We start from the raw sequence: 23429 nt of genomic DNA on the forward strand, positions 1-23429 counted from the left end.
AGGATAATTTTAGCTATCCTTGGTTTTTTGTTATTCCAGATGAATTTGCAAATTGTTCTGTCTAACTCTTTGAAGAATTGGATTGGTATTTTGATGGGGATTGCATTGAATCTGTAGATCGCTTTTGGTAAAATGGCCATTTTTACTATATTAATCCTGCCAATCCATGAGCATGGGAGATCTTTCTATCTTCTGAGGACTTCTTCAATTTCTTTCTTCAGAGTCTTGAAGTTCTTATTGTACAAATCTTTTACTTGCTTGGTTAAAGTCACACCGAGGTACTTTATATTATTTGGGTCTATTATGAAGGGTGTCGTTTCCCTAATTTCTTTCTCAGCTTGTTTCTCTTTTGTGTAGAGGAAGGCTACTGATTTATTTGAGTTAATTTTATACCCAGCCACTTTGCTGAAGTTGTCTATCAGCTTTAGTAGTTCTCTGGTGGAAGTTTTGGGATCACTTAAATATACTATCATATCATCTGCAAAAAGTGATATTTTGAATTCTTCTTTTCCGATCTGTATCCCCTTGACCTCCTTTTGTTGTCTGATTGCTCTGGCTAGAACTTCAAGAACTATATTGAATAAGTAGGGAGAGAGTGGGCAGCCTTGTCTAGTCCCTGATTTTAGTGGGATTGCTTCAAGTTTCTCTCCATTTAGTTTAATGTTAGCAACTGGTTTGCTGTATATGGCTTTTACTATGTTTAGGTATGGGCCTTGAATTCCTATTCTTTCCAGGACTTTTATCATGAAGGGGTGTTGAATTTTGTCAAATGTTTTCTCAGCATCTATTGAAATGATCATGTGGTTTTGTTCTTTCAGTTTGTTTATATAATGGATCACGTTGATTGTTTTCCGTATATTAAACCATCCCTGCATGCCTGGGATGAAGCCTACTTGATCATGGTGGATGATTGTTTTGATGTGCTCTTCGATTCGGTTTGCCAGAATTTTATTGAGTATTTTTGCGTCGATATTCATAAGGGAAATTGGTCTGAAGTTCTCTTTCTTTGTTGGGTCTTTGTGTGGTTTAGGTATAAGAGTAATTGTGGCTTCATAGAAGGAATTCTGTAGTGCTTCATCTGTTTCAATTTTGTGGAACAGTTTGGATAATATTGGTATGAGGTCTTTTATGAAGGTCTGATAGAATTCTACACTAAACCTGTCTGGACCTGGGCTCTTTTTGGTTGGGAGACCTTTAATGACTGCTTCTATTTCCTTAGGAGTTATGGGGTTGTTTAACTGGTTTATCTGTTCCTGATTTAACTTCGGTACCTGGTATCTGTCTAGGAAATTGTCCATTTCCTCCAGATTTTCATGTTTTGTTGAATGAAGTCTTTTATAGTAAGATCTGATGATTTTTTGAATTTCCTCTGAATCTGTAGTTATGTCTCCCTTTTCATTTCTGATTTTGTTGATTTGGACACACTCTCTGTGTCCTCTCGTTAGTCTGGCTAAGGGTTTATCTATCTTGTTGATTTTCTCAAAGAACCAACTTTTGGTTCTGTTGATTCTTTCTATGGTCCTTTTTGTTTCTACTTGGTTAATTTCAGCTCTGAGTTTGATTATTTCCTGCCTTCTACTCCTCCTGGGTATATTTGCTTCTTTTTGTTCTAGAGCTTTTAGGTGTGCTGTCAAGCTGCTGACATATGCCCTTTCCTGTTTCTTTCTGCAGGCACTCAGCACTATGTGTTTTCCTCTTAGCACAGCTTTCATTGTGTCCCATAAGTTTGGGTATGTTGTACCTTCATTTTCATTTAATTCTAAAAAGTCTTTAATTTCTTTCTTTATTTCTTCCTTGACCAGGTTATCATTGAGTAGAGCATTGTTCACTTTCCCCGTATATGTGGGCATTCTTCCCTTATTGTTACTGAAGACCAGTTTTAGGCCGTGGTGGTCCGATAGCACACATGGGATTATTTCTATCTTTCTGTACCTGTTGAGGCCCGTTTTTTGACCAATTATATGGTCAATTTTGGAGAAAGTACCATGAGGAGCTGAGAAGAAGGTATATCCTTTTGCTTTATGGTAGAATGTTCTATAAATATCTGTTAAGTCAATTTGGCTCATGACTTCTCTTAGTCTGTCTACGTCTCTGTTTAATATCTGTTTCCATGATCTGTCAATTGATGAGAGTGGGGTGTTGAAGTCTCCTACTATTATTGTGTGAGGTGCAATGTGTGTTTTGAGCTTTAGTAAGGTTTCTTTTACGTATGTAGGTGCCCTTGTATTTGGGGCATAGTTATTTAGGATTGAGAGTTCATCTTGGTGGATTTTTCCTTTGATGAATATGAAGTGTCCTTCCTTATCTTTTTTGATGACTTTTAGCTGAAAATAGATTATATTCGGTATTAGAATGGCTATTCCAGCTTGCTTCTTCAGACCATTTGCTTGGAAGTGGTTCTCCAGCCTTTTACTCTGAGGTAGTGTTTGTCTTTGTTGCTGAGGTGTGTTTCCTGTAGGCAGCAAAATGCTGGGTCCTCATTATGTATCCCGCTTATTAATCTGTGTCTTTTTATTGGGAATTGAGTCCATTGATGTTGAGAGATATTAAGGAATAGTGATTGTTGCTTCCTGTTATCTTTGTAATTGGGGGTGAAATTATGTTTGTTTGCTTGTCTTCTCTTTGTTTTTTGTTTTTGGCTTTTTTTTTTTTGCAAAATAATTAGTTCCTTGCCTTTTCTAGCATGTAGCTTGCCTCCTTGTGTTGAGTTTGCCATTTATTATCCTTCATAGCGCTGGATTTGTAGAAAGAGTTTCTGTAAATTTGGTTTTGTCATAGAATATCTTGGTTTCTCCATCTATGTTAATTGAGAGTTTTGCTGGATACAGTAACCTAGGCTGGCATTTGTGTTCTCTTAGGCTCTGTATGACATGTGTCCAGTATCTTCTGGCTTTCATAGTCTCTGGTGAGAAGTGTGGTATAATTTGGATAGGTCTGCCTTTATATGTTACTTGACCTTTTTCCCTTACTGCTTTTAATATGTTTTCTTTGTTTTGTGCATTTGGTGTTTTGACTATTATGTGACAGGAGGAGTTTCTTTTCTGGTCCAATCTATTTGGAGTTCTGTAGGCTTCTTGTATGTTTATGGGCATCTCTTTCTTTAGGTTAGGGAAGTTTTCTTCTATGATTTTGTTGAAGATAGTTACTGGTCCTTTGAGTTGGGAGTCTTTACTCTCTTCTATACCTATTATCCTTAGGTTTGATCTTCTCACTGTATCCTATATTTCCTGTATGTTTTGGGATAGTAGCTTTTTCCGTTTTATCTTATCTTATCTTATCTTATCATGTGTCAATGATTTCTATGGAGTCTTCTGCTCCTAAGATTCTCTCTCTTCTATCTCTTGTATTCTGTTAGTGATGCTTGTATCTATGGCTCCTTTTCTCTTCTTTTGGTTTTCTATGTCCAGGGTTGTTTTCATGTGTTCGTTCTTGATTGGTTCTATTTCCATTTTTAATTCCTTCAACTGTTTGATTGTGTTTTCCTGGAATTCTTTCAGGGATTTTTGTGCTTCCTCCCTGTAGGCTTCTACTTATTCCCTAAGGTAGTTCTTCACGTCTTTCTTGAAGTCCTCCAGCATCATGATCAAATATGATTTTGAAACTAGATCTTGCTTTTCTGGTGTGTTTGGATATTCCGTGTTTGCTTTGGTGGGTGAATTGGGCTCCGATGATGCCATGTAGTCTTGGTTTCTGTTGCTTGTGTTCCTGCGCTTGCCTCTCGCCATCAGATTATCTCTAGTGACACTTTGTTCTGCTATTTCTGACAGTGGCTAGACTGTCCTATAAGCCTGTGTGTCAGGAGTGCTGTAGACCTGTTTTCCTGTTTTCTTTCAGCCAGTTATGGGGACCGAGTGTTCTGCTTTCGGGCATGTAGTTTTTCCTATCTACAGGCCTTCAGCTGTTCCTGTGGGCCTGTGTCTGTTGTTCACCAGGCAGGTCACTTGCAGCAGAAAAGTTGGTCTTACCTGTGTTCAAGTTTGCTTGTGGGGTGCTGCCTACGAGCTCTCTGCGGGGCAGCAACCAGGAAGATCTGCGCTGCCGTTTCCAGGAGCCTCCGTGCACCAGGGTTCCAGATGGCATTTGGTGTTTTCCTCTGGCATCAGAGATGTGTGCAGAGTGCAGTCTCTTCTGGTTTCCCAGGCGTGTCTGCCTCTCTGTAGGTTTAGCTCCCCCTCCCACGGGATTTGGGTGCAGAGAACTGTTTATCTGGTCTGTCCCTTCAGGTTCCAGCGGTGTCTCCGGAACATTCTATCCTAAAACAAAAGGATGTACCTTCTTCTCACCACCTCATGGTACTTTCTCCAAAATTGACCATATAATTCGTCACAAAACAGGCCTCAGCAGATACAGAAAGATAGAAATAATCCCAAGTTGCCTATCAGATGACCACGGGATAAAGCTGGTCTTCAATAACAATAAGGAAAGAATGCTCACATATACATGGAAGTTGAACAATGCTCTACTCAATGATAACCTGGTCAAGGAAGAAATAAAGAAAGGAATTAAAGACTTCTTAAAATTTAATGAAAATGAAGGTACAACTTACCCAAACTTATGGGACACAGTGAAAGCTGTGCTAAGAGGAAAATTCATAGCTCTGAGTGCCTGCAGAAAGAAACAGGAGAGAGCATATATCAGCATCTTGACAGCATACCTAAAAGCTCTAGAACAAAAAGAAGCAAATATACCCAGGAGTAGTAGAAGGGAGCAAATAATCAAACTCAGAGCTGAAATCAACCAAGTAGAAACAAAATGGACTATACAAAGAATCAACAGAACCAAAAGCTGGTTCTTTGAGAAAATCAACAAGATAAATAAAACCTTAGCTGGACTAACTAGAGCACACAGAGAGTGTGTCCAAATTAACAAAATCAGAAATGAAAAGGGAGACATAACAACAGAATCAGAGGAAATTGAAAAATTCATCAGATCCTACTATAAAAGCCTATATTCAACAAAACTTGAAAATCTGGAGGAAATGAGCAATTCCCTAGACAGATACCAGGTACCAAAGTTAAATCAGGAACACATAAACCATTTAAACCACCCCATAACTCCTAAAGAAATAGAAGCAGTCATTAAAAGTCTCCCAACCAAAAAGAGCCCAGGTCCAGATGGGTTCAGTGCAGAATTCTATTAGACCTTCATAGAAGACCTCATACCAGTACTATCCAAACTATTCCACAAAATTAAAACAGATGGAGCACTACTGATTTACTTCTATGAAGCCACAATTACTCTTATACGTAAACCACACAAAGACCCAACAAAGAAAGAGAACTTCAGACCAAATTCCCTTATGAATATTGATGCAAAAATACTCAATAAAATTCTTGCAAACTGAATCCAAGAACACATCAAAACAATCATCCATCATGATCAAGTAGGCTTCATCCCAGGTAGGCTGGAATCATTTAATAAATGTAAAACCATCAGTATAATAGACTATATAAACAAACTGAAAGATAAAAAAGACATGATCATTTCATCAGATGCTGAGAAAGCATTTGACAAAATTCAACTCCCCTTCATGATAAAAGTTTTGGAAACAACACGAATTCAGGGCCCATAGCTAAACATAGTAAAAGTCATATACAGCAAACCAGTAGATAACATTAAACTAAATGGAAAGAAACTTGAAGTAATCCCACTACAATCAGGGACTAGACAAGGCTGCCCACTCTCTCCCTACTTATTCAATATAGTTCTCGAAATCCTAGGCAGAGCAATCAGACAACAAAAGGAGATCAAAGGGATACAAATTGGAAAGGAAGAAGTCAAAATATCACTATTTGCAGATGATATGATAGTATATTTAAGTGATCCCAAAAGTTCCACCAGAGAACTACTAAACCTGATAAACATCTTCAGCATGTGGCTGTGTATAAAATTATCTCAAATAAATCAGTAGCCTTCCCCTACACAAAGGGAAACAAGCTAAGAAAGAAATTAGAGAAATGACACCCTTCGTAACAGTCCCAAATAATTTAAAATACCTCTGTGTGACTTTAACCAAGCAAGTGAAAGATCTGTATGATAAGGACTTTAAGCCTCTGAAGAAAGAAATTGAAGAAGATATCAGAAGATGGAAAGATCTCCCATGTTCATGGATTGGCAGGATTAATATAGTAAAAATGGCCAATTTTCCCAAAAGGGATCTACAGATTCAATGCAATCCCCACCAAAATTCCAATCCAATTCTTCATAGAGTTAGAACAATTTGCAATTTCACCTGGAATAACAAAAAATCCAGGATAGCTAAAAGTGTCCTCAACAATAATAGGATTTTCGGGGGAATCACTATCCTTGAACTCAAGCAGTATTACAGAGCAATAGTGATAAAAACTGCATGGTATTGGTACAGAGACAGACAGATAGACCAGTGGAATAGAATTGAAGACCCAGAAATGAACCCACACACCTATGGTCATTTGAATTTTGACAAAGGAGCCAAAACCATCCAATGGAAAAAAGATAGCATTTTCCGCAAATGGTGCTGGTTCAACTGGAGGTCAACATGTAGAAGAATGCAGATCGACCCATTCTTATCACCTTGTACAAAGCTTAAGTCCAAGTGGATCAAGGACCTCCACATCAAACCAGATACACTCAAACTAATAGAAGAAAAAGTAGGGAAGAATCTGGAACACATGGGCACTGGAAAAAATTTCCTGAACAAAACACAAATGGCTTATGCTCTAAGATCAAGAATCGACAAATGGGATCTCATAAAACTGCAAAGCTTCTGTAAGGCAAAGGACACTGTTGTTCGGACAAAACAGCAACCAACAGATTGGGAACGATCTTTAGCAATCCTACAACTGATAGTGGGCTTATGTGCAAATTGTACAAAGAACTCACGAAGTTAGACTGCAGAGAGACAAATAACCCTATTAAAATGGGGTTCAGAGCTAAACAAAGAATTCACAGGTGAGGAATGCTGAATGGCTGAGAAGCACCTAAAGAAATGTTCAACATCTCTATTCATAAGGTAAATGCAAATCAAAACAACCCTGAGATTCTACCTCACACCAGTCAGAATGGCTAAGATCAAAAACTTTGGAGACAGGAGATGCTGGTGAGAATGTGGAGAAAGAGGAACACTCCTCCATTGTTGGTGGGATTGCAGACTCTACAACCATTCTGGAAATCAGTCTGGAAGTTCCTCAGAAAATTGGACATTGAACTACCTGATTATCCAGCTATACCTCTCTTGGGCATATACCCAAAAGATGCCTCAACCTATAACAAAGACACATGCTCTACTATGTTCATAGCAGCCTAATTTATAATATCCAGAAGCTAGAAAGAACCCAGATGCCCTTCAACAGAGGAATGGATACAGAAAATGTGGTACATCTACACAATGAGTACTACTCAGCTATCAAAACAATGACTTTATGAAATTCATAGGCAAATGGATATAACTGAAAAATATCATCCTGAGTGAGGTAACCCAATCACAGAAAAACATACATGGTATGCACTCATTGATAAGGTGATATTAGCCCAAATGTTCGAATTACCCTAGATGCACAGAACACATGAAACTCAAGAATAACCAAAATGCGGATGCTTTACTCCTTCTTTAAAAGGGGAACAAGAATACCTTTAGGAAGGGATAGGGAGGCAAAGTTTAGAACAGAGGCTGAAGGAACACCCATTCAGAGCCTGCCCCACATATGGCCCATACATATACAGCCACCAAACTAGATAAGATGGATGAAACAAAGAAGTGCAGGCCGACAGAAACTGGATGTACATCTCTCCTGAGAGACACAGCCAGAATACAGCAAATACATAGGCGAATGTTAGCAGCAAACCACTGAACTGAGAATAGGACCCCCGTTGAAGGAATCAGAGAAAGGACTGAAAGAGCTTGAAAGGGTTTGAGACCTGATATGAACAGCCATGCCAACCAAGCAGAGCTTCCAGGACTAAGCCACTACCCAAAGACTATACATGGACTGACCCTGGGCTCCAACCTCATAGGTAGTAATGAATAGCCTAGCAAGGGCACCAGTGAAAAGAGAAGCCCTTGGTCCTGCTAAGACTGAAACCCAATGAATGTGATTGTTGGGGAGAGGGTGGTAATGGGGGGAGCATATGGAGATGAACACCGATAGAGAAGGTGAGGGGTTAGGGAGATGTTGGCCCTGAAACTGAGAAAGGGAATAACAATCAAAATGTAAGTAAGAAATACCCAAGTTAATTAAGATGAAAAAAAGTATTAGTAACACATTATTAAAGATATCCTTTAAGTTTAGTATCAGAGATTGTTCTTATCAAACAAAACAAACTGGTACCGTTAAGCATGTACTTAACCTCTCTAAGCTACTCATTTTAAAGTTGGAAATAACAATACGTACTTTGTAAGGTTATTGGGAGGGTTAAATGAAGTGACCTCTGGAGTACACACTGAGGTTCTGCCATTTAGGGGCACTCTGTTAGCTATTGGAAAGTTTCAAACACGCAAGAATTTCAAGTTTTCTCAGTTTTTCATTTTCTAACTGTAGAAAAGGAAGTTTAGTGATGTTTATTGTCTCATTGTGGATCACTCAGAATTAAATTACTGTCCCTCTATGTTTTCTCTTCCTGGCAATATATTGTTAGAATTTGTGCCACTGATAATATTGTAATTGCAGAGACCTACTGCTCAATATCAAACTTAGAAACCATCTAACATGTAGTTGCAGAGACCTCAGCCTGGCCTGATCACAACAGAGCATCAGACTAATCCAGAGGACACGGAAAGCCTCCACAGGAAGATGATACTGGGAGGAAAATTAAATATAACTTTTTGCAGGCACAAAGCATAGATTCTAAGTAGTAGAGGACAAAGATCAGAGTTTTCACTATGGTTTTCTTAGATCAACTTCACCATTGTCAAACTTTATCACCAAGGGAAAGAAACGAATCTCTTATTTTCCCATCAATATCAGTTTTTGTTCATAGACTCAGGCATTTCTTATTATCTATGTCTTAAAATCATTTTTAGTGTCAATGGTTATCAACTGGGAGTGTTAATGTTATCAACTTGAATAGGATTAATAGATCAGCAGGCTGCCCGCTTCTTAACTGTTTAATAAAAGGGTGTATACTTGAGCTTCAGACTTTGTGTGATGAAGGATTATTACCTCATACTCAGAGTCATCAAAACCCAGGTTATGAGGGCTTGCTGAATATTGTGTCTTCCATTCAGTGGAAAATATGTAAGTTAAGGTAGTAGTGGATTTAATCTCGCCAAAGTAGGTTGTGACTATTCTTTCTCCATGTGGCTTGGGGATGGCCCTCTTCTTTGTGTGTGAGCCTTCCTAAAAGCTGATCAATAAATACAAAGCATGCAGTCTTAGCAATATTACTGCAACTGCTCGACTTCCATTTCTCCAGCCTCATCCCATTCTCCCTGGATTGTTTAATTACTGGCATTTGGCCAAGACATGTTTGCTCTTTACCTCAGACTGAGTAGATGCTAGTTTTCAAGGCAGTCCAGGGTTTGGGCTTGGCTATATTATTGCCTCTCCAAACTTTTAAAGCCCTTTTATAGAACATCCAGTGCTTTTTGTCTTTTAATGCAAACCAGGACAATAAATACAGCCAGAAAACACTGATTGGCAGCACCAAGTTCTTCTTGGTGCTGTTCTTCTGTTGCGATGTTCATAATTCTTGGTTTCTACCCCATTTTTTGTGCACAGAGAAGTTCATTTATCTGGATATATATAATAATTATTCTGTTACATTTGCATTTGTTTTTCTATTATCTTTAAAATTTTCTTTAAAATATTTTAACTGATAAGTGGTGATTATGGTAATTTACCTCATATAATTATGAGGTAAAATGTGTTTTGATTTATATTATACTGTAGGAAGATTTAATGCAACCGACTAACACAAATCTATCTTACCATAGATAGAATAAGAATATGCAAAGAATAAGTCAATCTCATAGAAAGGATAGTTGCCTAGTGTGTGAATGCGGGTGGGGTGAAGGAAGAATGAAGCAGATCAAAGGATACAGTGTATGTTGAACTTGGAGGGTGTTTCAGCCTTCTACTTCATGCAGGATGGCCCCAGTTAATAGTAACATGAATTTCAAATTTGCTCAAGAATGAATTTTAAAAGAAACTTTCACTGTTTTAAAAGACATTTTTATTATAATTTATTTTAGTGTGTGTGTGTGTGTGCGTGTGTGTGTGTGTATCACATGTATGACACAGTTAACTACATGTGTTTCGAGGTCAGAGGACACTTGTGGGAGCAAGTTATTTTTCCTACCTTGAGAGTCTTGGACACTGAGTTCAGGTTATCAGACTTAGCAGCATGTGTCTTCACTCACTGAACCATCTCACCAACCCTTGAAATTCATTATTTAATTTATGTTTTTATTTTTGAGTTTTTATGTTTATATACTTTTCTTTTTCTCTTTCCTCCCTTCAAAGCTTTTCATATAAGGTCCATTGCTCTTTTGAGGTCCATGGCTTCTTTATTCATTGATTGGTGTTGCACGCATCTATGTGTATAACCTCCTCGGTCCTATAACGTTGTTTGTATGCATGGTTACAGGGCTGGCCCTTTGGTATTGAATAACTGATTGGTGTGCTCCTCTCCAAGGAGACTATGTCTCCTATTCTCAGCATTCCTTAGTTGCTGTAGTTTTCTTGTGTAGGTTGAGGTCTTGTGGGCTTTACTATGTTGACATTAGCATGTCTATTGTTTTTGTCATTGCTCAGGTCATGTTTAGGCATTCATGTTGCTGACACTCTATGATTTGGCTTTTAAAATCACAATTCCCAACAAATTTTATTTAACTGCCCATGTACAGTGAAGCGTATATATATATATATATATATATATATATATATATATATATATACACATATATATATATATATTTTTTTTTATTAACTTGAGTATTTCTTATATACATTTCGAGTGTTATTCCCTTTCCCGGTATCCGGGCAAACATCCCCCTCCCCCCTCCCCTTCCTTATGGGTGTTCCCCTCCAAACCCTCCCCCCATTGCCACCCTCCCCCCCACCAGTCTAGTTCACTGGGGGTTCAGTCTTAGCAGGACCCAGGGCTTCTCCTTCCACTGGTGCTCTTACTGGGATATTCATTGCTACCTATGAGGTCAGAGTCCAGGGTCAGTCCATGTATAGTCTTTAGGTAGTGGCTTAGTCCCTGGAAGCTCTGGTTGCTTAGCATTGTTGTACATATGGGGTCTCGAGCCCCTTCAAGCTCTTCCAGTTCTTTCTCTGATTCCTTCAACCGGGGTCCTATTCTCAGTTCAGTGGTTTGCTGCTAGCATTCACCTCTGTATTTGCTGTATTCTGGCTGTGTCTCTCAGAAGCGTTCTACATCCGGCTCCTGTCGGTCTGCACTTCTTTGCTTCATCCATCTTGTCTAATTGGGTTGCTGTATATGTATGGGCCACATGTGGGGCAGGCTCTGAATGGGTGTTCCTTCAGTCTCTGTTTTAATCTTTGCCTCTCTCTTCCCTGCCAAGGGTATTCTTGTTCCCCTTTTAAAGAAGGAGTGAAGCATTCACATTTTGATCATCCGTCTTGAGTTTCATTTGTTCTAGGCATCTAGGGTAATTCAAGCATTTGGGCTAATAGCCACTTATCAATGAGTGCATACCATGTATGTCTTTCTGTGATTGGGTTAGCTCACTCAGGATGATGTTTTCCAGTTCCAACCATTTGCCTATGAATTTCATAAAGTCGTTGTTTTTGATAGCTGAGTAATATTCCATTGTGGAGATGTACCACATTTTCTGTATCCATTCCTCTGTTGAAGGGCATCTGGGTTCTTTCCAGCTTCTGGCTATTATAAATAAGGCTGCAATGAACATAGTGGAGCACGTGTCTTTTTTATATGTTGGGGCATCTTTTGGGTATATGCCCAAGAGAGGTATAGCTGGATCCTCAGGCAGTTCAATGTCCAATTTTCTGAGGATCCTCCAGACTGATTTCCAGAATGGTTTTACCAGTCTGCAATCCCACCAACAATGGAGGAGTGTTCCTCTTTCTCCACATCCTCGCCAGCATCTGTTGTCCCCTGAGTTTTTGATCATAGCCATTCTCACTGGTGTGAGGTGAAATCTCAGGGTTGTTTTGATTTGCATTTCCCTTATGACTAAAGATGTTGAACATTTCTTTAGGTGTTTCTCAGCCATTTGGCATTCCTCAGCTGTGAATTCTTTGTTTAGCTCTGAACCCCATTTTTTAATAGGGTTATTTGTTTCCCTGCGGTCTAACTTCTTGAGTTCTTTGTATATTTTGGATATAAGGCCTCTATCTGTTGTAGGATTGGTAAAGATCTTTTCCCAATCTGTTGGTTGCCGTTTTGTCCTAACCACAGTGTCCTTTGCCTTACAGAAGCTTTGCAGTTTTATGAGATCCCATTTGTCGATTCTTGATCTTAGAGCGTAAGCCATTGGTGTTTTGTTTAGGAAATTTTTTCCAGTGCCCATGTGTTCCAGATGCTTCCCTAGTTTTTCTTCTATTAGTTTGAGTGTATCTGGTTTGATGTGGAGGTCCTTGATCCACTTGGACTTAAGCTTTGTACAGGGTGATAAGCATGGATCGATCTGCATTCTTCTACATGTTGACCTCCAGTTGAACCAGCACCATTTGCTGAAAATGCTATCTTTTTTCCATTTGATGGTTTTGGCTCCTTTGTCAAAAATCAAGTGACCATAGGTGTGTGGGTTCATTTCTGGGTCTTCAATTCTATTCCATTGGTCTATCTGTCTGTCTCTGTACCAATACCATGCAGTTTTTATCACTATTGCTATGTAATACTGCTTGAGTTCAGGGATAGTGATTCCCCCTGAAGTCCTTTTATTATTGAGGATAGCTTTAGCTATCCTGGGTTTTTTGTTATTCCAGATGAATTTCCAAATTGTTCTGTCTAACTCTTTGAAGAATTGGATTGGTATTTTGATGGGGATTGCATTGAATCTGTAGATCGCTTTTGGTAAAATGGCCATTTTTATTATATTAATCCTGCCAATCCATGAGCATGGGAGATCGTTCCATCTTCTGAGGTCTTCTTCAATTTCCTTCTTCAGTGTCTTGAAGTTCTTATTGTACAGATCTTTTACTTGCTTGGTAAAAGTCACACCGAGGTACTTTATATTATTTGGGTCTATTATGAAGGGTGTCGTTTCCCTAATTTCTTTCTCGGCTTGTTTCTCTTTTGTATAGGGGAAGGCAACTGATTTATTTGAGTTAATTTTATACCCAGCCACTTTGCTGAAGTTGTCTATCAGCTTTAGTAGTTCTCTGGTGGAACTTTTGGGATCACTTAAATATACTATCATATCTTCTGCAAAAAGTGATATTTTGACTTCTTCTTTTCCGATCTGTATCCCCTTGACCTCCTTTTGTTGTCTGATTGCTCTGGCTAGAACTTCAAGAACTATATTGAATAAGTAGGGAGAGAGTGGGCAGCCTTGTCTAGTCCCTGATTTTAGTGGGATTGCTTCAAGTTTCTCTCCATTTAGTTTAATGTTAGCAACTGGTTTGCTGTATATGGCTTTTACTATGTTCAGGTATGGGCCTTGAATTCCTATTCTTTCCAGGACTTTTATCATGAAGGGGTGTTGAATTTTGTCAAATGCTTTCTCAGCGTCTAATGAAATGATCATGTATATATATATTTATACACACACATACAGTCTACTTGTAATTAGCATATATCAGTTATCCTTAGGTACTGTAGTAGTTATTTCTCTCATCTGTACCAAATGCCTGCCTTAAACTACCTAAGGGAGGAAGAATTTATTGTGCTTTTGATTTCAGAAGGTTTAGTCTTTAGTCTCTTAATATCATGCATTTGGGCAGAACACAGCAACACCAAGAGACTATGGGATAGTCTTCACTTCTTGATTCACAGGAATCAGAATGTATGACAGATGAGGGGTATGGAAAATATCCTCTGCTACGACATTTCCTGACACTAGAGCTCACCTCATACAGTTCTTAAAACTATCAAAAGAACGCCATCCCCTGGGGGCCGTGCATCCAAAACAGGTGCCATAGATAGGTATGTCATAATTCAACCATAACTCTCTGCCCTTGTCCCCTGAAGGCTTATGATCTTACTATACTGAAAAATATATTAAGTCCATCTTCAATACTTTATCAATCCTTATTTGTTCCAACATTGTTTTAAAAAAATCCAAATTTGAAATGCCTTTGGAGACAAATTCTTAGCTGTGAGTTCTTGTAAAACTAAAAACAAGTTACAGACACCCAACATCCATTGGAATAGAGTAAACATTTTCATTCTGTAACTCTTGTTCCTATATTCCTGTGAAACCAGCGTTACATGCATCATGCTAATATGTGCTGCCAGCTGGAGCAATATCTGGGCCCCAATAGACTGTGTAGTAGGAACTTGTGAGTGCCTGGACAATTGAACCCAGGAAATCACTCTCTTAGGTAGCTTTGTTCAAATAGACTGTGGTTTCTTTTCTCAGGGGAAAGTCTTTGAAATAAGTTTACAAGTTTAGACTATGTAACCTGTGATATATGGTGTGTGGATAATTCCTGAGATGCCCTTCAGGCTTTTCTCGCATCCCTGTGAAAACTGCTTGCCTTCTTTTTTAAAGGCTTGGAGTTCTTTTGGAACAGAGCAGTTCTTCTTGGCAGAGTCCAGTATGTTCTTCTTGGGCTAGCCTGCACATTTTTCAGATCATCCTGTCCCTCACTTTGCTCCTCATTCTCATAATAAGCATGGATGAAAGCAATGTGACAGCAGCTGTATCAGATCCTGGATGCTTCGATATCTTCAAATTTCCTGTTAAAGGGCTGAGTGCACCACCATTAAACTTAGCCTTTCACAATAGTTCAGGGCATGCACAAAATGTGGACAGATTCTTTGCCAGGATGTAACAGGAATGGCCTTTCATCCAGTTTCCCAAACAGTACCCACCCAGTACCTACCCAGGTCTGAAACACTAACAAGCCTGTCAGTCACTATCTACCTTTATGTAGCATGGAGAAACCTGACGCATTACAGCACATCAAGACTTCTCTAGTTTACTTTTCCAAACTCTTTAAAATCACTCCCCCAATCCTGTTCCTGGAGGGATCTAAGAATTGTGAGGTCTACTTTAGTCTTAGTAGCAGCTCCGTTTCTTTGATGCCAACTCTGTGTTAGGTTGACGTGCTAAGCATGTGCCACAAAAGGGCACTGGAAGGGAGGCAATGCTTACTTGGGCTCATGGTTCCATAGGACTTGATCCATGACAACTGTATTCCTTATGCTTGGGAAGAACAACATGGCAGGAAGGATACGTGCACTGCACTGTGGACCAGAAGCTGAGTGTGATAGGAGGGTCAGGATTATATTCCCAGGGATCTCTCCCCAATTGTCCATTTCTTCTGCTAGGCCCTACCTCTTAAAGTGTCTACAACACCTGAAAACAGTAGCCCCACCTGAGGAATGAGCACTCCCACATTCAAAGTAGGCGACCACGGGACCTTTTCAATTTAACTGTAACGGATGCTGTTCCATACACATTATAACATCAAATACATCCAAAATAAAAACAATCCTATCAAGATGGATTTCTTGACTCCATTTTATAATGAATAAAGAGATGTGAGCTATAGAGATGTGAAGTGATTTCTAAAGTGTTACACAAAACACTACAAAAACATCTCCCACTTTCTCATAATCATATTCTGTGTTAAGTCAGCTCAGTAATAGATGGTGATAGTGATCGACTCTGCTTACCTTAAAGTGGGCACAGTACTCAACAGTATTATACAATGCATTTGTTTCTTTTCTAATCTTGATTTGATTTCCCTGCTAAAAGTGTCATTTTCCCCGTCAAAGTTCACTCTTGCAGAGTGATAGAAAATGTATTGTGAAAAGCAACATAATTCAGAAGAATAAATGTAAATGTTCTAGAAACACATGAAAGATGATTAACTTATTAATCATGAAATACAAGTTCATCAGTAACTTTCACATACACATACCTGGCAATATTTTAAGTTTGCCAATTATGAAGTTGGTAAATGACAGAAAAGTTGTATGTATCCTCTGCTCCTGGGTGTGGCTGTTAGGATGCACCTTTTGCAGCATCTACTAAGGACTTAAACACATCCAATCTCCAAGGCAGCAGTTCCTTGTCCTAATTCCTTCGAGCAATTTTTGCACTTGAACATGGTAAATAGAAGAATATGTTAAGTACTGAGGCTTCATTCATAAGAATAAAATCTATCAGTGTGATGAATTGGGTAAGTTGTAATGCCGGCATTTAGGAAACACGTAAGTTATAAATCAGACAATCAAGTTCTGACATTTGAAAGCTCCAAGATAGAATTTGAAAATGTGAGTTGCAGGAGTACAAAAATAAAAGAACCAATTTAATGATGAAGAAACATGGCACTGAACAATTATGAGCATACACACACACACACACACACACACACATACACACATACACATACACACACACATACACAGGAAACTGTTCACTGGGGAAAGCATACAGACAGTGGAGTTGATATCATCTGCAGTCTTTATACATTTATATATGTGGAAATGTATTCATTGTCTTATTCTGTGAGTGCAATTAGGAAATCAAATAAGTATGTCTTCTGTTAAAGAGTGCCTTTGTGTTCTTAGGAAGATTGTGGAAGGACTTTGCTTCTCTCCTGTCTACAGATGCTGTTTTATGATTAAAGGCAAGTCATGTCAATGACTATATATCACAATCATAATAAGGTGAGAAGAAACCAAAGAAAATATCAACAATCATTTAATATATTTCAGTTCAGTTTCCCAAGCTCTCATACGTATTACTCAGTTGGGCAAGATTATTGCCTGGTTTGGATCTCTAATTGTGGACTCTTTTCCTTCTTCTGCTCCTCTCACTTATGTTGGGAGCTATACCCTTGAAACCCTCCATTATTGATATTATTATTAGGGTTAATTAAGTATGGAAAATCCCCAACCAGCTGCAGAAGACTAATACAAATCTGGTGGTCAAGATGAGTAATGATATGATAAAGTTCTGACCTTGCTGAGAAATACATCTGAGGTCAAGATGCCCAATGTGATGACCTGTAACCTTTCTGAAAAACCAACATTCTGCTAGATATGACAAACCTGTGACCTTTCTGATATCCTGTCAACATCAGCCAATTCCCTGACCACATGAATACTGTGTCCTTGGCCTGTGTAAATGTTTCCCACTTGTCCCCTCTTTCTGTTACCCCTGTTATGGTATAAATTCAGCCTTGGGAGAAAATAAAATTGTTGCCTTGATCAGACTCTTGTCTTGGCATCCTTCTTTGTGTCTCTTATCCCCCATTCTCTTCCAGGTACCCTCTGCACCCTCATTGAGACACTTACATATCAAATATTCTTCATCCTTGGACTTTAGATGTTCTGTTTAATGATTCAAAGTGTCACTACCAATGAGATACTCATTAGATCTTCCAATTGTCTATGTAACTGCGTTTGGGACATCATCAGAATAAATCTCAGTCTTCATATGAACCAGAAAGTCCTCTACATAGCTATACATTAGAAAAGCTACCAAAGCCCATGATGCAGAATGTGCATCTTAGGTTTCAGATAAGAACATTTCTTGGAAAAAATAAACAAACAACCTCCCAAAACATAACAAAACAAAAAAAATCCTCTGAATACAGTGAAGGCAATGTGAGAAATATATTTGCTGAGACATGCTTATGGTAATTAAAAACAAGGCTACATGATAAATTATCTTTACTAATTTAAAGGACATTGCTTCATAGGCACTGTCTAGACCAATCTATTGCTATTTCATGAAGTCTTCCATCAAGAAATCTATTCTTCCTCCCATCTCTCAATACAGTGATTGGTTTGAGGCTTTGGTAACACCAGGGTTGAAAACGGGAATCTATACCTGTATTTCTGAGGATTTACCACTATGGCAGCAGAAGCAAGGTGATTGCATCATATTCCTGAGCTTGGCAGAAAAGACACAAGATGGTCTTTGGCCTTTATTTCGTGTATCCAGTAGTGTCACCACAGGGTTTGACATTCCTAATGAGATTGAAGAGAAGGTGTTCCTTCACTTTCAAGACTGAGTCTTTATATGTAAAGCCATGATTCTTCAAGGGCTGTTGTTCAAGTGGGCAGCATCAATGGTCTAGAGGACTAGGTAGAACTTAAGGAGGGCCTAGTTGAAACAGCTGAGTCTTCTCTTGCTACATGTAAACTTTGGAGATTTGGCTCTGTTTAAAAAATATTTTCAATCATGATGCTTTTTATCTGAAGTTGTCTCTTTACTACTGGAGTACCCAGCAGATGAAGAATGTCTTTTTAAAAGATTCTGTAGAGTAGTTCAGGGATAAGACGGATGATAAGACATCAAAACATTCAGGGACTAATATCATTATAGTCCCTGAATTTTTCTTTGCTAATTTCCATATTAGGCAAGTATACACTGAATATTTTGCAAAGTAATGAAATAGATAGTCTACCATTAACTCGGGTAGGGAACCTTTGGCTAATTATTTGACTGTAGGATTACACTAAAAACTTGTTAAGCAACCAAATGCAGTAGAAGCAAGAGTCTATTCTCATAGTTTTCCTTAACTGAAACAGCTTAGTTTTAGAAATAAATTTCTGAAAATCAGGATACATGCCAATATCCAATAAAGGCATGCTTTGTACTTTTCAGACCAGTAGTTTGAAAATAATCATATATAAAATATCTCTAGTCTATTTATGTGATCTTTAAAAAAAAGAGACACAACGTTCAAAACCAGGACACGAACAATATTTGTTTTTCTTTTTAAAGCTATAGTCATTGAACTTTGCTTTCTTTTCAATTTAGATTTATAAGATTGGCTTAACACTCAAGTCTCTAAATGCACATGTTAACATGATTTAGACAAAGTCAAGTGCTCAGAAACCATAGTGATTTGTGTTGTTAAGACAGATTTTTAAAAGTAATAACAACTCTTGAACTTAGCTTCATTCTGGCAAGAGCTTGATTAGAAAGAAAACATTTGCAGTTTGAAAATCAACTTATTATTTGTGCTCTAGGGATAATGAAAAGAAGCAGCAACAGCCCAAGTAAGATGCAATGCTATGGGAGCTTAGGGTCAGCCATGCAATAATTATATGTTGTTCTTGGAAAGAAAACCAGACACCATTCTTACAAAATACATGTTTGGTAACTCTCTTTTATTTCTGTTATACCAATCATCTGTTTATAGGATCATTTTAGAGACTATCTTTGGGATAAAAATGATTTTGTAGTCTCCTTTAGAAGATATCTCATTTTATCTCTGATTCAATTATAGTGGGTCAGGTAATTTGCTCTTTGTATCTAGGTTATGTTGCATCTTTTTTTTAAAATTTAAATTACATTGTGTGTATTTGTGAGTGTGTGTGTGTGTATTGATGTTTGTGTATGTGTGAGCATGCATACATACTTGTGTGTGACTGAGTGCTTTTATGCATGTGTATGTTTCTGTATGTGTGTTGCACACACGTGTGTGTGGATGAGTGCACTTGTATACCATGCCATAAAGTGCATATAGAGGTCATCAGGTCATTTGTAGGGGTACATTCTCTCCTTCAACCATGTGGCTTCTAGGGGAAGCTCAGATGTCAGGCTTGGTGACTAATGCCTCTACCCATCAAGTTCTCTTGCCCCTCTTGCAGCTTTCTTACTTCAGTGTGAAAGCCTCTAAAGACCTCAACTCATTCTTTGCTTAGTGTCATATTTGTTGTTCAGAGAAGGGAATCATAACAATGACTGGTCACATTTACCTGGTGGTTACTGTGCATTGGTTATCCTCACTTCCAGAAAAGAGTTTCCCCCCGAGTTCTATCCTACTGTACTGATCCGGGCTCCAGGCTGTTGTTTGCTTATCAACTCTTGTGGCCTTTCTCTTTGATGTTTTCAAAATGGTCACCTACTGAAAATAGATGTTGGTAGCCAACTTTCAGTGATGTGCTAGCTTCTAACTTGATAAAGGTTTTTCTTTCTGGTATATTTCCTCTACATTCCTGGCTAAAATATATTCCTTCCCTGGCTGGATTTCAGAAAGCTTGGAATTAAATATGTATTTATCCTGCGGTGTGTGACTGAACTCTGCTATGTATTGGAGGGAATGATGATAACAATGGTTCATGGCCACTGAATTCCATGAACAGGTGCCATATATTGGGAGAAAGTACAAGCTAGTCTGTGTTCATCACTGTGTCAGAGTGGGTGTTTTTGGTTGTTTATCTTTCTGGCTAGTCAGTACATCCCTTGTGTCCAGAGACCATCTGTTTTCTACTCTTGCCAGTCAAACTGCTAGCATAGTGTCTGACTCAATAATAAATATTTGCCAAGTGAATGATCTAGTGAAGAAGGATATATAAACACAAGTGTCACAGGAGCTAGAAAGAAAAGTAGTTTTGAAAACAGAGATTGAAAATCACATGATTATCATTTCTTAATATGGTATGACAAGATTTTATTGTTATATCTTATTTTATAGTAATAATTATTATTAATTTAAAATAGAAATAGTTCCTGAACTGTATACTGTGTGACACTTTTCAAAAAGCCTCATTTTATAATCATATTGCATTTGCTCACTCCTATTTCTAGAAGAAAATCAATGAAGATGGATATTTTATTGAAGAATAAGAATAAGAATAAGAATAAGATTTATATAACCTTATAACTTTGGAGTCTGAGAGTCTAATCACTCTCCCATTGGCTCTGGCAAGTGTCCCTTTGGCTATACAAGACAAATGTCATCATGATGGATATAATGGCAGGCGATATCATTCACAGACCTGAAGCCCAAATTTGACCCTAAAATTATACCTAGGTTTTATTTAAAAAAAACACAAAAACAAAAACCACAAGACAACCTTACTATTTTGAGAACTAGCTCGGTTGTCCCATACAAACTGGTTAATCCCATCTAGGAGTGGAACCCCAATGACCTAAAGACCCCCTGTCAGGCACCATACCTCTCAAAGGCTGTTGTCTGTCATCATCACCCCACTGGAGATTAACCTTGAGAAATGAACCTTTGGTGGACTTTCTGTTCAGTAGCTATTTCCTGGCAAACTGAGCCTTTCCCATCCTATCTCTAGACTATTGATTTCTGACATGACTAATTTAAGGAAGGTTTTCATTTTGACTTACAGTTTCAAGAGTTTTGTCCATGATCACTGGCCCCATGTACTTGGGAAGAACATCATAGTTTCCAGAATATTTTGGTTTAGAAGTGCTTATTTTATGGCAGATAGGCAGCAAAGAAAAGGAGCCAAGGCAAGAAATGGCCTTCAGTAAAATGTGCCCTGAGACTCACCAACTGTCTCCAACCACCTCCATATAACTCATCAAAGCAGTAATACACATACCAGATCAGAACCCTTAGGATCTAGCCATCTCTGGAAACACCATCACAGACACTTGAACTCATCTGTGGACATTTTTCAATCTAGTCAATTTGACCATCAGAATTAATCATCAAACTTTCCCTTTCTTTTACTTTAGAATGACGTAATTTTCTTTTCAAATCTTTAATGGGAATACCGGGGTGTGGGACAAAAGATACTCTGCCATGTGACAAGGACATGTGCTTTACTATATTCATAGAAGCCTTATTTATAATTGCAAGAAACTGGGAAGAATCCAGATGCCCTTGAACAGAAGAATGGATACAGAAAATGTGGTTCATTTATATAACGAAATAATACTCAGCTATTAAAAACAAGGGCAACAAAGATTTTGCAGCCAAATGGATGGAACTAGAAAATATCATCCTGAGTGAGGTAATCAAAAGGGCATGCATGGTATGTACTCACTCATATGTGGATACTAGTCATAAAGAACAGGATATTCACAACACACTCCACAGACCAAAAGAAACTAAACAAGGTGGAAGGTCTGAGTGAGGATGCTTGAATCTCACTTAGAAGGGGAAGTAAAATAATCACTGGAGGCAGATAGAGTCAGGGAAGGGGGTGGGAAAGGGGATGGGGAAGGGCATGGAGGGTTAGGATCAGGTATGCGGAGAGAGAGGGAAGAGGCCAGAGGGCCAGGAGAATGAATAGAAATCTGAAGCTGCTAGGGGTGGAGATGATGGTAGAGGTGGACATGGGTGTGGTGACGTTTCCAGGATGTGTCAGAGACTTGTGGTGGGGGAGGCTCCCAGGAGTCAATGCAGGTGACCTTAGCAGAGATGCATAGCAGTGGGAATGTGAAACCCGAAGAGGCCACCCCCCCCCGTAGCCTGGCAGGACCCCAGTGGAGTTATAAGCACAGCAACCCACCTACAAAACTTTTTACCCAAAATTTGTCCTGTCTAAGGGAAATGCAGGGGCAAAGACGGAGCAGAGGCTGAGAGAAAGTCCAACCAATAGCCTGTCCAACTTGAGACCCGTCCCATAGGCAAACACTATTCCCTGCTACTGTTAATGATACTGTTATGTTCTTAGACAGGGCCATTGCATAATTGTTCTCTGACTAAAACAGATGCAGAAACCCACAGCTAAACATTGGACTGAGGTTTGTAGACTATTAGGACAAAGTTGGGGAAAGGACTGAGGGCCCCAGAGGGGATAGGAAATCCATAGGAAGATGAACAGAGTCAATTAACTTAGACCCTTGGGGGCTCTCAGAGACTGAGCCACCAACCAAAGAGTATAGGAAGGCTGGACCTATCCCCCTTCCCCAGATATGTAGCAGACGTGCAACTCAGTCTTCACGTGGGTCTCCCAACAACTGGAGCAAAGGCTGTCCCTAAAGCTGTTGCCTGTGTGTGGGTCCATTCCCCTAACTGGTTTACCTTGTCTGGCCTCAGTGGGAGAGGATCCACCTAACCTTGCAGAGACTTGATATGCTAGGGTGGGGGAATACTCTTAGAAGAGAAGGGGGAAGGGGAGGAGGACTGTGTGAGGAATGGGGACCAGCAGGGGAGTGTGGAAATAGGGATATTCATAAATAAGTAATTTAATAGATACAAAATCTTTAACAAAGTCTACAGTCCTATATTTGCTTGTACATTTGAGAGTTATATGTGTCTTTTCTTCATTGGACTATACCTTTAGGGTCTAAGTTTTGAGCCTTACCGGTACAGACTTGGTTTTAATAATATTTGATGAGTGATGAATAAACAGACAGGGATTGAAAAAAATGTGAGAGATGGTGTTTATTATTGAGCCCAGTGTTTGTTTTCCTTCAATACAAGATCATTAATGTTTTCTAATAATAATTTTATTTCTTCCTAACGATTTTGCCTTTTCTGTGATTTTAGCCTCTATGAATGTCTTTTAAAAAGCTTATTGTGAAGAAAATTCCTTTTTCTTGGCTGACGTTTCTTAGTGTTCTGTGACAGACACTTAATAATACTGCTAATGATGGCCTTTTAAATTATTTTTTTTCCAATAGC

This window comes from Rattus norvegicus, chromosome 5, assembly GCF_021556685.1.
Source record: "Rattus norvegicus strain SHRSP/BbbUtx chromosome 5, alternate assembly SHRSP_T2T, whole genome shotgun sequence".
NCBI lineage: Eukaryota > Metazoa > Chordata > Mammalia > Rodentia > Muridae > Rattus > Rattus norvegicus.